This window comes from Doryrhamphus excisus, chromosome 23 (assembly GCF_030265055.1).
Source record: "Doryrhamphus excisus isolate RoL2022-K1 chromosome 23, RoL_Dexc_1.0, whole genome shotgun sequence".
Classification (NCBI taxonomy): domain Eukaryota; kingdom Metazoa; phylum Chordata; class Actinopteri; order Syngnathiformes; family Syngnathidae; genus Doryrhamphus; species Doryrhamphus excisus.
In genome coordinates, this window is record NC_080488.1 from 2,830,420 (window position 1) to 2,846,329 (window position 15,910).

At 43.3% G+C, this 15,910-nt stretch overlaps 1 protein-coding gene across 8 annotated transcripts in view; it reads left to right on the forward strand.

The window, feature by feature from the left end:
• The window catches only part of rgs14b (regulator of G protein signaling 14b), an 81,335-nt gene that overhangs the window by 29,667 nt on the left and 35,758 nt on the right, over window positions 1–15,910 (forward strand). For all 8 annotated transcript variants that reach the window (XM_058063977.1, XM_058063967.1, XM_058063965.1 and 5 more), the window contains 4 exons: window positions 439–506; window positions 852–985; window positions 4,812–4,980; window positions 15,485–15,577. The gene's annotated coding sequence lies outside the window, so the exon portion shown is untranslated. The remainder of the gene's footprint in view (window positions 1–438; window positions 507–851; window positions 986–4,811; window positions 4,981–15,484; window positions 15,578–15,910) is intronic.

Consider the following 15,910-nt stretch of genomic DNA (forward strand, 5'->3'; position numbering starts at 1 on the left):
TTTGCTTTGTCTTTTTCCAAACCCTATTTTGTGTGTTTGTCTGTTGGCAGTTGAGATATGTTGGTATTATACTGCTGTAAATATGTTTCATTCCACCATTTTAGACATATAATGTTTGTACATTTCACCAATTCTTGGTCATGCTAAAGTTGTATGGTTGTGAAGCAGCCATTTTGTCTCCTGTCATATTCTAAGTAAGGAAGCTAGCTTCTCATCAGTCCTGTTTAATTTGCTTTGTCTTTTTCTAAACCGTATTTTGTGTGTTTGTCTGTTGGCAGTTGAGATATATTGGTATTATACTGCTGTAAATATGTTTCATTCCACTATTTTAGACATGAAATGTTTGTACATTTCACTAATTCTTGGTCATGCTAGCTAGCTTCCATGGTACTCTTCAGTTCTCCTGTAACTTGTATTTTTTTTCTTACTGTTTTGTAGTTTTACACAACTTTCACGGAACCGTCTGAAGTCTACTGACTTATGTGTCTTAGGACTTGGCTGCTAAGGTACAGTGCTTCTTTTTTTCTTTATTTTTTTAATGTTTTTGTCATGAAGAAGTGAAGAAACGTCCATTTTAAGTCAACTGTTGTCGACCAGTCCAGCGTGTAGCCCGCCTCTTGCCCAAAGACAGCTGGGATAGGCTCCAGCATGGCCGCAAACCTCGCGAGGATCAAGCGGTAGCAAAGCATGGCTTCACTCTATCACAGATTTTGTAAAATATATAATAATTAATAAAACATGCCCTTTTTGTGAAGGAATACGACCTGTTAATAGTAAAAGACTATGCTTATTGAAGCAATTGAAGTAATACAAGGGTAAAGGTGACTATAGGACTATATTATGTCTCACAGCTGGCCTGGGAACGCCTTGGTGTCCTCCCGGTGGAACTGGAGGAGGTGGCCGGGGACCGGGAAGTCTCGGCTTCCCTACTGAGACTGCTGCCCCCGCGACCCGGACCCGGAGAAGCGGAGGAAAATGGATGGAGGTGACTATAGGGATGCTAGTTCATGTCAAGAGGGCTCTAATAATGAGAATACTAAATTCAATACTAAAGACCGATTTATACTTTCATACTTTTTTGCACGAGAGGCAAAAAGAGGCGATGACGCAACTACACACTCATGGATGTTACTTGTAGAACAGTTTTAAGCCATAAAAACGGCCACAAGGTGGCAGAAGCGCCTTTGATAATAATGACTTACTTGATGTAAAACAACCCTTTTTGTGTGATTGAATGAGTTAAAAGTTGAAGGAGTTAAAAGCCGTATTTAGATGGTCATAAACAGGTTTTTTTAAATACTCTAACTACAAAAAAAGTAAATTTATCTGCAAATGGTATTTATTCACAGGAGTGCTATTATATATCATTCTGTCATGGTTCCTGAGTGAAAGAGCATTCACTCTTTCTCGGGTATTTGTAGTTTTTTGTCATCGTTTAGCATCAACGCGCATCTCCATTTACCGCCAACCAAACATATTTCCCATGTGTCGCTCATTTGATGGAAGGCTCCGTGTTTGCATTACCTCTCCAGTCGCTATCATAAGACGAGTCCTAATGGAATCATGAGTATGCATTTTGATGACGGCCCTCCAGTAACCTCATCCAAAGATGGCCCTGCGTGCCCGTTCATAGCAACACCTGATCGCACTTCAACCGTTAGGGGATGTAGCGTAAGACGTGGATTAAAGTACGCTGAAGTGTTGATACCAGAAGCCCCTCCGTGCTTTCAGAGTGACCATTAGAGGTGGCGTGTCAGCTTATGGAACTTGTTAACGCGTAATGGAGGAGTATAAGGTGCTTAGGAGTCCGCAACGCTCAATGCAGCCCAGTTCACCTCTTGGATTAAGAGAGGGAAATTATGTTGAATTCAAATTAATGTAAACACAGGTGGAGCTACATGGCGGGTAGAAGTACTAAGTACAATACCGTCAGGGCGGCCATAGATGACTCGAATTAATACACCACAAGAGCGCAGAACACAATGTATGGTGATAGTTTGTCACAGAAATATATTAAATATTGCACTTAAAACATATGCAAATGTAGCAAGGGAGCACTTTACCGTATTATTCATCTCACAATTTCAATTTCTGTGAGCAGTTTTTTTTAGTTATTACACTTTTAAAAATGCGCAATTGCGACTCTGCGTCTACAGAGAACATACTAAATACTTGTTTCTAAAATCACAAATACTTAATATACTAAAATACAATATAATATACTTAAATACATGAATAGAATAGAATAAAATAGCATGAAATAGAATAAAATAGAATAAAATAGAATAAAATAGAATAAAATAGAATAAAATAGAATAAAATAGAATAAGCAGGAAGTTAACAAATGTAACACTTGGTACTATGGTACCCATTATGTCATTGTATGGTCATATCACCTCGTACTTCAGTACGTGATTAAAATTAAAATTAAAATTATAAAATTATAAAAATTATAAAATTATAAAATTATAAAATTATAAAATTATAAAATTATAAAATTATAAAATTATAAAATTAAAATTAAAATTTTGGACATGTGGAACTGTGAACTGATTATGTGATGCATTCAATTGTAATCTGATGCATGTTCAAATGAAATTAAACCATTACCATTACCAAAATAATACCGTGTTCAGATCGTTATATAAAGTGAAACACAATGCTGAACGTGTGCGCTTCTACTGACCCATAACGCACTGCGTATTTTCACTGTATGTTTTCAGACACTGCAGGAATGTTGAACTTTGCATAACTTTTGCCATATGTAATATTTACTTTCTGCTATCAGAAGGTATTGCTTCATATTTTGCCCCAGTCAGACTGCTGTTCATTATGCATTTGAGAATATCTTTTTTTGTACCAGAGAATACTTTTTGGACAAAGGCTTGTGATATAAGAGCAGGTGTTGCCTGCGTCAGCAACATGAATGTTGGCCAAACGTTTTCACAGTAGACCCTGCCAGCACGTAACAAGTGCCAGCTTCTTCTAAACTTTCATCAGAAAACGTGGACTTCTTGTTCACATGTGTTTTCTTTCGTGACCAGGAGTCATGGATGAGTTTGTATGTTTGCAGGAAGAATGCCAGTCATCACAAATTAAGCAAAAATGTGAATGCGCACACACAACTCAGACCAAATGAGCCATTAAATTACTAACAGGGCAGAAACGGCATGTGGACACGTTTTCCTGCACGTCACATGTGTTGTCGGGTAAACGATGCCGATATAGTGCAACTATGAAGAAACACAGGATTACATTGGGGTGTCTAAAGTGCAGCCCGTGGGCCGTTTTTGGCTTGCAGCTCATTTTTTTCATTGGCCCCAGGCATATTCGACCATGTTCATTCATTCATTTTCTACAGCTTATCCTCACAAGGGTCACAGTGGTGCTGGAGCCTATCCCAGCTGTCTTGGGGCGAGAGGCGGGGTATAAATGGACAATTTGGAGTCGCCAATTAACCTAGCATGTTTTTGGAATGTGGGAGGAAACCGGAGTACCCGGAGAAAACCCACACATGCACGGGGAGAACATGCAAACTCCACTCAGAGATGGCAGAGGGTGGGGAAAGACAAAATAAGAATCCAAAAAGTTACCACTTCCACACAAAATAGAGGAGAACTCATTCATTCATTCATTTTCTACCGCTTATCCTCACGAGGGTCACGGGGGGTGCTGGAGCCTATCCCAGCTGTCTTGGGGCGATAGGCGGGGTACACCCTGGACTGGTGGCCAGCCAATCACAGGGCACATATAGACAAACAACCATTCACACTCACATTCATACCTATGGACAATTTGGAGTTGCCAATTAACCTAGCATGTTTTTGGAATGTGGGCGGAAACCGGAGTACCCGGAGAAAACTCACAGGAGAACATGCAAACTCCACACAGAGATGGCCGAGGGTGGGATTGAACTTGGGTCTCCTAGCTGCGCTTACCACTCGACCGCTACATTGTATATGTGATAAATCTAATTGGATAATCTATAATGGAGATGTGATAATGACCGGGACGACTCGATGTCCTTAGTTATCTGCAGCTTCATACTTTGTCATCCATAAATATATGCTGAAAAAGAACATCTCAGTCATGTTGCCTTCAAATACAGTAGGACGACAGACTGCAGGCAGGCCACAGCTGCCATTTCCATGACACAAACAAACAGATGGACAGGGAAATACGTCTCCTTTGCAGTTCAAGCATGTTGCTTTTTTTGGGTTGCCCCCTCCCTGTTGTTGGCAGCTTTTTGGCGTCTCTGCTTCGAATGGAAATGTAATTAATTTTTGCTAAAAAGAAGTGTGACCCAAATGCCGGAGGAGATTTTACCCAATATGGTAATAAAGCTCATTGTTATGCAGGGTTTGGAATATTTCGGTCTGAAAAATTAGAATTTCGGACAATTCATTTGGGATTTTTAGGAATTTTCATAAGGTAAAAATGAGTTATGTATATGTAACTACACCCCCTACTAGCAAGTTACACCTGGAGCAGATACCTTTTGTAACCATCAACATAATTCTGCTCGGATGTTTGACCAGTTTCTGCCAGAACTGGCAGAATCTGCTCGGATGTTTGACCAGTTTCTGCCAGAACTGGCAGAATCTGCTCGGATGTTTGGCCAGTTTCTGCCAGAACTGGCAGAATCTGCTCGGATTTTTCACCAGTTTCTGCCAGAACTGGCAGAATCTGCTCGGATGTTTGGCCAGTTTCTGCCAGAACTGGCAGAATTCTGTTGAATTTATGTTTTGCAGCAAAGCGTTAGCATCATGTGTTCGTACTCGAAAGGTAACTGTGTGTTTAATTCTTTGCAGGATCAGACTGAGGTTGAACTGGATTAGCATCATCCATCACTGGAAGGAATGTGGCGCCTGCTCTCTGCTAATAGTCCAACCACGGTGAGGGGCGGAGGGGTGATGGGGTTGCTATGACGATCCTCTCCAGAGGGCGAAACAACCGTCTCGCTTGTGTGTCTTCTTCTCGGTGAGTAGCTGGGATTATCTTCCCACCTTTGGGAATGCACGCAGCTCTTCCCCCAAGAACACCCCCCCCAACCCAGAGTAACTCCATTCTAATTGGCGCTTTCTTGCTGCACCTTGGCCTGATTGTGTGCCATGTGTAATGCATGAAGGTGATACCTGCCTCGGATTCCAATGAGCAATGGCTCCGCCAGCCAATTAATTGTTTCGGTACTCTTTGTTCCTCCCGCTGCAGCGGGTTGAGCCACCGATGTCCTCGTCACGCGCAGCCAAAGAACTGCGCCAAATGGCTGTTTGCATGTCGGTGTCGGTTTATTACGTTGGCCAACGGGGGCAAAACATACGCCGCAGCGGCGTCCAAATGCTCCAAACACACAAATGATCCCAAAACATGCAAACACCATAAAACTCATCCATTGGGAACAAGCTGTAAATACCAAAACACACAGAAATGCTGCATCTTCACGGGACCAAACAAAGGATAGCTTCTCGGGGGGGGGGGCTGCATCTCAGCTTTGTGATATCAATAAAAATGTGTATTATTTAGTATGAATGTTGTTCTTTTTTATATTAGTTTTTAAAAATGTTTCCAAATATTTCAACTTTCCCCTAAAATAATGTTGATTGATGTTTTTTATGAATTTGTTCCCATATGCTAACTTCAAAAATTACAATTTTATTTAGTTGTTTGCTTCTCATAAAATTATAATATTATTTCCTTATTATTATTTTTTATTTAATTTCAACTTTCTGCTAGAAAAATGACATTCTTCCTTCTAGTAGTACAAAGTATTTTCTAGTATTTTTGACTTTATTCTAATAATGTTTTCACTTTATTCTCTTAACAGAACTTTTCCCGCAAAGTATTTTCCAAAAATTACAACTTTTTTTTTTTTGAGTTTTTAAAATATTTCAACTTCAGACCTCACCACTAGGAGACCCGAGCTCAATTCCACCCTCAGCCATCTCTGTGTGGAGTTTGCATGTTCTCCCCGTGCATGCGTGGGTTTTCTCCGGGTACTCCGGTTTCCTCCCACATTCCAAAAACATGCTAAGTTAATTGGCGACTCCAAATTGTCCAAAGGTATGAATGTGAGTGTGAATGGTTGTTTGTCTATATGTGCCCTGTGATTGGCTGGAGATCGGTCCGGGGTGTAACCCACCTCTTGCTCAAAGACAGCTGGGATAGGCTCCAGCACCCCTGCGACCCTCGTGAAGAAAAGCGGTAGGAAATGAATGAACGAATGAGTTCTCCTATTTTGTGTGGCAGTGGTAACTTTATGGCTTCTTATTTTGTCTTTCCCCACCCTCGGCCATCTCTGTGTGGAGTTTGCATGTTCTCCCCGTGCATGCGTGGGTTTTCTCCGGGTACTCCGGTTTCCTCCCACATTCCAAAAACATGCTAGGTTAATTAGCGACTCCAAATTGTCCATAGGTATGAATGTGAGTGTGAATGGTTGTTTGTCTATATGTACCCTGTGATTGGCTGGCTACCAGTCTCACCCAAAGACAGCTGGGATAGGCTCCAGCACACCCCTTGAATGAATGAATGAATGAATGAATGAAATATTCCAACTTTATGCCGCTACAATAAGGTTATTTTTCTTCATAATGGATACATGGCAAGCTTCAGAAATCGAGCTGTGATGAATACCGTGCCGCCTGTCTTATAATGGAGAGTGCGAATAAAGGAGTTTAAGATAAGAAAAAGGGGAATTGGATGTGGTGAATTTGGCAGAGCGGGGCTGCTATTTCCTTCTGAAAGGAAGTGATGAAGATGTTACATATTCATGGAAAAGATGCAAACAGTGTAAGAAATGCGCAATGCATTGCATGGCTGGGGCCGTGCTGTGCCTTAAGAGTAAAGGCAGCATAAAGAGGAGGATTTGCATAAATCACCAGCATAAAAGATTCATCTGATAGAGGCAGGCTGATCGACGGGGAAGGATCAGCGTGGCTGGAAGCAAAAGGCTGACAAAAGGGAGCTCATTTCGCATATCGGCTAGTTGTTTTTGGTGCTGATCCGTACTTTGGACACGAGTATTGTTTCGGGTTTGGATCAGGAGAGAGCTTTCGGCTCTTGAGCCACCTGTGATGACACCGAGACTCTAAGTGATGGTGCCAGGGTGACGCTAAAGCGCTTGTCACTTTGCAGGGTGACCTTAGCACAGCAGATGGTGCTTATGAGGTTGTGCACTCTGCAGCACAAAGCTGATAGTCATCATATTTTGGGAAATCTGGCAGAGTGGCGGCAGAGGAGAGCTGTTCTCATGTGTGTGTGTGTGTGTTAAGTGATGCTGCTTTGGGGTCTTTTTACTCAGTGCCATTCTAACTCATCCCTTATATGCAAGGGAGGAAAATACCTCAATCATTAGGAGCTTTGATATATTTAATATGTCATTTACGATACAAATATAAATATTGTATTTTCAAGTACTCCAACCAGCAAAGGTCATATGTCACACTCAAAGAGATTTTATTTGGGGTGAGAGGTGGGGTACACCCCGGACTGGTGGCCAGCCAATCACAGGGCACATATAGACAAACAACCATTCACACTCACATTCATACCTATGGACAATTTGGAGTCGCCAATTAACCTAGCATGTTTTTAGAATGTGGGAGGAAACCGGAGTACCCGGAGAAAACCCACGCATGCACGGGGAGAACATGCAAACTCCACACAGAGATGGCCGAGGGTGGGGAAAGACAAAATAAGAAGCCAAAAAGTTACCACTTCCACACAAAATAGGAGGAGAACTCATTCATTCATTCATTTTCTACCGCTTATCCTCACGAGGGTCGCGGGAGGTGCTGGAGCCTATCCCAGCTGTCTTCGGGCGAGCGGCAGGGTACACCCCGAAGTGGTCGCCAGCCAATCACAGGGCACATATAGACAAACAACCATTCACACTCACATTCATACCTATGGACAATTTGGAGTCGCCAATTAACCTAGCATGTTATTATTATTATTATTATTATTATTATTAGTCAAAAATATTGAAATACAAGTCATATGTGGAGTATCCTGGTCACCAGTCAGCCAACAACCACAATCCACCCAATACTGGTGTTGATAAACCATAAGACATCACTCACACAGCTCATATATAAATCAGTAGGCGGTACAAGGGAAGCGTCGCTGTAATTTACAGAGCTTTTCCGAAGGTCACAGTTGGCAAAGCTTTCATTAGATATGATTTCAAATGCTCAGTGCGAAAGCCAATATACTCTAAACTTGAAAGAGACTTTTATTTTTGTGCTTTAAATCCTTTATTAACTTTTCAGGGAGGCGTGAAATATTTATATTACTTTGAACTTTGTCTTGCGTCGTGTAATATTGGATCAGGAAGCGATTCACAGATGTATCGTATAAATCTATGACATGATGAACTTTTACATTGTAATAAGTGATGAGAAAATGAAAGTCTTCAGGGTCGATTCTGAGAGGCGACCAATATGAAAGTTGGACTTGGAGATAATGTTGGCAGACGATGTATGATATTTATATTAGCGGGTTATATTAGTGGTTAGTGGGAAGACCTGGGTTCGATTCTCTGCTCTGGCATCTCTGTGTGAATGGGTGTGAATGGTTGTTTGTCTATATGTGCCCTGTGATTGGCTGGCCACCAGTCCAGGGTGTACCCCGCCTCTCGCCCCAAGACAGCTGGGATAGGCTCCAGCGCCCCTGTGACCCTCGTGAGGAAAAGCGGTCAAAAATGAATGAACGAATTAATGAGTTCTCCTCCTATTTTGTGTGGAAGTGGTAACTTTTTGGCTTCTTATTTTGTCTTTCCCCACCCTCGGCCATCTCTGTGTGGAGTTTGCATGTTCTCCCCGTGCATGCGTGGGTTTTCTCCGGTTTCCTCCCACATTCCAAAAACATGCTAGGTTAATTAGCAACTCCAAATTGTCCATAGGTATGAATGTGAGTGTGAATGGTTGTTTGTCTATATGTGCCCTTTGATTGGCTTTCGACCAGTCCAGGGTGTACCCCGCCTCTCGCCCGAAGACAGCTGGGATAGGCTCCAGCACCCCCTGCCACCCTCGTGAGGATAAGTGGTAGAAAATGAATGAATATTAGTGGTTAGCTGGAAGACCTGGGTTCGAATCTCTGCTCTGGCATCTCTGTGTGAATGAGTGTGAATGGTTGTTTGTCTATATGTTCCCTGTGATTGGCTCATATAGACTGAAGTCAGCTGGGATAGGCTCCAGCATATTATTATTATTATTATTATTATTTTACAGCTTTTTTCTTTTTAGCAGTTCTTTCTAGCAGTTCTTCTTGTGATGACATATTTATGATCCAGATCAAGGCTAAATCAAATATACAAACTGCATAAGATCCAATGTGCGCGTACATACATTAAACATGTATAAACGGCCGAAGGATCTACTGTAATTAGAGCCCTATGTATGGTTTCACTGGCCCGTAGCACCCGAAATATTGTATATGGTATTAAAAAAAAACTACAGCTGAGTCACATCTATGACGGCATCTTTTGTGCCTGGGGCACTTTCTCTCCATTCTAAGATGTACAAAATGCTCGTCCGTTAGAGTTAGGGGTGATGGGTAGAGTCTGCTATATGAGTGGGAGATAAGATCAAATATAACTGAAAAGATGCTATTTTAATTTCCCATGCGAGGAAAACCGGGAGGAGCTCTTAATCGTTGCTTGATCTTAGCACCTCGGCAAAGTGTAAGAACCCTCGTTCAAATGGAACGGATGAAAGCTTGCTGGAAATCCGGCAGGGGGGGGAAACTCAAGTCACATGTCAGGAAGGGTCCCGAGCGTTTGGTGGTCAAGTGGAAAACGACAGGCATCCAGACCCAAAGGAGGACAACAGTACAGCTGCGTGGTGTCACGTTCGTCCCCCCCTGAACCCACTTTGCGGCAGCGGTGGGCCACATTAGCATGTCCACGTCAGGATGAGGACTATGTCCGTCTGATCTAAGACCCGCTCTCATCCGCCAGCTGCTTCAAACAAGACGTAGCTGTGACTCTGCATTGCAAATATCCCAAGGATCCCAAATGCATCTTAGTCGGCTTTGAAGTCATATTTTGTGGCTTGGTAGTTGAAGAGCGGAGCAAGTGCACACCGGAGAGCGATGCAGTAGTAGCCTCTCCAATATCGGCAAGACTTGACTTGTGAGGAAATGTTACACGAGAAAAAAAAAAAAAAAAGAATATACGGAAAAGTCTGAGGAGGAACCAAAATGTCAAGCACACTCGACAAAAACAAGAAAATACAATAAGACTCAAAAGAGCCGGCATATATTCTGAAGAGCAAAGCTGGATGTCTCACGGTGGCGAAGGATGCGTCACTCAGTCAACACTCGGAATAAATGAGTAGGTCTGCTCGCTCCAACGGCGAGCGTTGAGAAAATAGCCGTGTCATCATCCTCATCCTCGTTACTCTCAGCTCACCGCCGCTGTCACTGCCGACAGAGGCCCTGCAGCTAGCATGTCATTTAGCGTCACACTTCTTTTATTTTGGTTTGACACTGATTGGGATCAAGACTGTTTTGACTCAACGTGCAGGGGATCGGTTTAAAGCTGCATTGTAATTGAGACTTGTTTTCATTTGCAGCTCCCAAATGAGAAACTATTTGTGAAATGAGTTGGGCTATCTTAGCCATTTTGTACTTTAATCAAACTGAGTCCAAATTGACTTAAGCTAGAATCTCATTTGGGATTTTTTTCCACTCACTTTAAGCAGTTTGGGTCGGATTTTCTGAATTAGCACTTAGTTTTGTTATTTTTTTTTCCACAGTACTTGGCTTGGTGAGTGGTTTGCTCGCAGATCTCACAACTTGGGGACCCGAGTTCAAACCCGAGTGTGGAGTTTGCATGTTCTCTCATGTTGCATGTTTTCTCCGGGTACTCCGGTTTCCTCCCACATTCCAAAAACATGCTAGGTTAATTAGCGACTCCAAATTGTCCATAGGTATGAATGTGAGTGTGAATGGTTGTTTGTCTATATGTGCCCTGTGATTGGCTGGCCACCAGTCCAGGGTGTACCATGCCTATCGCCCGAAGACAGCTGGGATAGGCTCCAGCACCCACATGACCCTCGCAAGGAAAAGCAATTGAAAATGAATGAATGAGTTCTCCTCCTATTTTGTGTGGAAGTGGTAACTTTTTGGCTTCTTATTTTGTCCTCGGCCATCTCTGTGTGGAGTTTGCATGTTCTCCCCGTGCATGCGTGGGTTTTCTCCGGGTACTCCAGTTTCCTCCCACATTCCAAAAACATGCTAGGTTAATTGGCGACTCCAAATTGTCCATAGGTATGAATGTGAGTGTGAATGGTTGTTTGTCTATATGTGCCCTGTGATTGGCTGGAGACCAGTCCAGGGTGTACCCCGCCTCTTGCCCGAAGACAGCTGGGATAGGCTCCAGCACCTCCACAACCCTTGTGAGGTAGAAAATGAATGAATGAATGAATGAATGTGCTTGGCCTTGATGAGTAAGAACTGGATTACTTCCCTTGCATGACGGCTTTGTACCCACCTTCGTGGGTCTTCCAGGCCAGCAAGTGTGAAATGCTATTTGGATTTATGTCAAATATTGACACATGGCAAGAAACAGCCTGTCCACCTTCTTTTCCTATAGTTTAATCATTTACCTGGAGAAAAATCCAATCGGCGTGAACTTTCCCATGCCGGAGCAGCCCACCGGTAGTCGGATTTAAAATTGAATTCCGGCACGAGGGATAAAAACCCAAGGTGTTTCTATGCAGCTGTCATTGTCGAGCATTGTTGCCTAAGCCACCCGGGTATTGCATAATTCATGGGTAGTGTACACGCTCCCATCACTGTAATAAGCCAATGTGACATGAAGGCTCACCCCCATCAGCGAAGAACAGGACCAAATGTAAAAAAAAAATCAGCTCACTGTTAAACAGCAGATGCTCATGGCCAGGATAGTTTACTAGTTCATTCTTACATCGGTAACAGGCACTACCTAAGACAGACACTTATGTGACCTTTGGCCTTGGGAAAAGGTAATGGTAATGGTTTAATTTCATTTGAACATGCATCAGATTACAATTGAATGCATCACATAATCAGTTCACAGTTCCACATGTCCAAAAGGAGTAGGAAGAAGCAAAGCTTATTAAATCCTACCCCTCCATCTGGTACTTTTACAATCAGTAACTGTTACATTTGTTCACTTCCTGCTTTCTTTTTCCTTCCTTCCTTCCTTCCTTCCTTCCTTCCTTCCTTCCTTCCTTCCTTCCTTCCAAGCAAGGAAGGAAGGATCCTTCCTTGCTTGCTTGCTTGCTTCCTTGCTTCCTTCCTTGCTTCCTTCCTTCCTTCCTTGCTTCCTTCCTTGCATCCTTCCTTTCTTCCTTTCTTCCTTTCTTTCTTCCTTTCCTTTTCCTTCCTTCCTTGCTTCCTTCCTTGCTTCCTTCCTTGCTTCCTTCCTTCCTTGCTTCCTTCCTTGCATCCTTCCTTGCTTCCTTTCTTCCTTTCTTCCTTTCTTCCTTTCTTCCTTTCTTCCTTTCTTCCTTTCCTCCTTTCTTCCTTTCCTCCTTTCTTCCTTTCCTCCTTCCTTCCTTGTTGTAAATAAGGAATAAGTTGTAAATAAATAGCATTAAATAACATATTTTTTTCCCTTTTGTAAAGGGCTTTATGGTATCACTATATTTTCCTTTCTAATTTCTGTGGTACCTGAAATATGTGAAAAAATACAAATAAAAAATGAAAGCAGAACACTTAATCACTGCAGCTACGGGCGTGAAAATGGCTGAAATTACCTCGGTGACGATCATTAAACCGTAATTACAGCAAAACTAAATGCAAAGTTTCACTAAAAACACATTACACCCACTGATGGGAATCAATGCTAGGTGTGCTTCACCTGAAAGCAACAGTAGGATGGCGAAGCCAGGAGGAAAACAGCACTTTTTTTTTGAAGTACTCTAAAGTCAGAGTGATCCATCCTCTCGGGACAAAGATAGGCAGCAGTAAAGACACATTAATAGCGTGGCTGAAGGGATTTTATTTTCAGATGCCTGACACTCAGTGTCTGTCACCCATATAAATTACACTCACCCTCATTAAATCAAATTATGAAACCTAAATGAATTGTAATCCTGTATGAAAGCCATGTGATTATTTACCACTTAATTCCCCTCCCACATGTCCACTCCACTCTTCTCCTCTATTACTCACCATTGTTTACCTGTCCTTGTTCAGGTCACATCTCTGCCTCCTCACTCTCACTCTCTCAAGTCAACTCCATTCCCGGCTAATCAGCGCCAAGCGCATCCGTCCAACCCTTCGCCAGCTCGCAGCCCAGTGGCAGCAGATCCGCAGCCTACTCGTTCGGCCGCCCGGTCCAGCATCGCACCTCCGTGTAGACTCCGCAACAACATAGCAAGGTTATTGTCACCCACGTCTGTACCCCCGTGCAAGGAAGCCTTGTCGAGATGTGACAATGCAGTCCTTTTTCTTAACACGGACGATTCATTTTTTACATAACGCTTCGCCTTAAAAAGCTGGAGGCACGTTCAAAGCGTGGGGGGGGGGGGGGGCTTATGAAAGTATTGCTCAGGAAGGCTTGTGTTTTGTTTATCTTGTCCAAGCATTGTTATCGTTGAACAGCTTTTGTTGCTTCTCATTAGATCATACCGAATTTGTAAAAATGGATTAGTAAATACTTGCATCCAGACGGGAGTGAGTGTTTGGGTCTGGATGCTGCAGTTTACGTCAGCACCGCCACAATTTTGGTACAGAATGTTGGTACACACGCTTTGTTTTAATTAGCACAGAGCAACTTCTCATGTGGGCTGCACGGTGGTCGAGTGGTTCGCGCACAGACCTCACAGCGAGGAGACCTGGGTTCAATTCCACCCATCTCTGTGTGGAGTTTGCATGTTCTCCCCGTGCATGCGTGGGTTTTCTCCGGGTACTCCGGTTTCCTCCCACATTCCAAAAACATGCTAGGTTAATTGGCGACTCCAAATTGTCCATAGGTATGAATGTGAGTGTGAATGGTTGTTTGTCTATATGTGCCCTGTGATTGGCTGGCTGGCCACCAGTCCAGGGTGTACCCCGCCTCTCGCCCAAAGACAGCTGGGATAGGCTCCAGCAACCCTCGTAAGGATAAGCGGTAGAAAATGAATGAATGAATTCTCCTCCTATTTTGTGTGGAAGTGGTAACTTTTTGGCTTCTTATTTTGTCTTTCCCCACCCTCAGCCGTCTCTGTGTGGCGTTTGCATGTTCTCCCCGTGCATGTGTGGGTTTTCTCCGGGTACTCCGGTTTCCCCCCACATTCCAAAAACATGCTAGGTTAATTAGCGACTCCAAATTGTCCATAGGTATGAATGTGAATGGTTGTTTGTCTATATGTGCCCTGTGATTGGCTGGCCACCAGTCCAGGGTGTACCCCGCCTCTCGACCCTCGTGAGGATAAGCGGTAGAAAATAAATGAATGAATGAATGAACTTCTCATGTCTGATTCCCATGAGGCGTTACGTGTTTGGTGCACCTTCACATATGTCCTGTGCGTCTGCACATGCACACGTGTGAGTTGTGTTTAGTTCTAACAAGCCCACCCCCTCATCCTCTCGCAGGAAGACAAGAAATCATTTACTGAGGCTGGTGTAAACATGTACATACAACATGTCCAATTAGCCAGCCAGGGCATTCATCACTTCCAACCTCTTCTAACATAATTGTTCTTCAGAAATATGTATTCATGTACGCTCCATCACACGTTGGGCTATTAACGACCCGAGTGTCACGAGTGCAAGGCGGCTTCTAGAAGCGTCAAGTGCTGCTTTAAAAGGGTGTCTCAACTTTTCCCAGCGAGGGACACACATGGAAATAGGAAAGGATAAAAGTTAAGACGTTGTACTGTATATATTTCATGCATCTCAGCTTTTAAAACTTTATTGTTTTTTGTTGGTTTCTCAAAATATTATGACTCTATTAATAACATTAATAATTAAAGCTACTGCATTTTCCTCACAAGTGTCGCGGGGGTGCTGGAGCCTATCCCAGCTGTCTTCGGGCGAGAGGCGGGGTACACCCTGGACTGGTGGCCAGCCAATCACAGGGCACATATAGACAAACAACCATTCACACTCACATTCATACCTATGGACAATTTGGAGTCGCTAATTAACCTAGCATGTTTTTGGAATGTGGGAGGAAACCGGAGTAACCCGGAGAAAACCCACGCATGCACGGGGAGAACATGCAAACTCCACACAGAGATGGCCGAGGGTGGGGAAAGACAAAATAAGAAGCCAAAAAGTTACCACTTCCACACAAAATAGGAGGAGAACTCATTCATTTTCCACCACTTATCATCACAAGGGTAGCGGGGGTTGTTGGAGCCTATCCCAGCTGTCTATATTACTGATATAGGTCTATTGATATCCAGTATCAGGTCACCGTTGGTCCCGTAGCTGCTAAAAAGATATTGATTGGTCAGGAGGTATGGTTTTAATAATGCTGTCAACTGCTAACCCACTTTAACTTCCTCCACAGCAGGTGAGGTCTGCAGCTGATGTTACCATGACGACCACATGCCACTGAAATCAGCTCCGCCGTGCCATGCCAAGTGCCATGCCGAACTCAAAGGTACCTCACAGCATCAATTTTAACGACAAATACGCCGCATGGTGACGCTGTTATTCACGCTCAAAGTTCGACCCCCGTAAGTCAAAATGAAATTTCCTAAAGGAACGTCTCGTGGCGGAGCTGCACATGCAGGCCATCGTTCCAGAATGAATTTCCCGCCCCACTGTGAGCAAGAGTGCCACCCATGTAGTCCGCGTTGTCCATAAGCTAGCATGTTCTTCCTGTTTTTGCATCATTTCCATCATGGCGCCCCGTCCGGCACGCTCCCACAGTTCAAAAACAGGTTTGTTAATTGAGGTCCCTAATTTTGCCCTTAGGCGGGTCAGCTCCCTC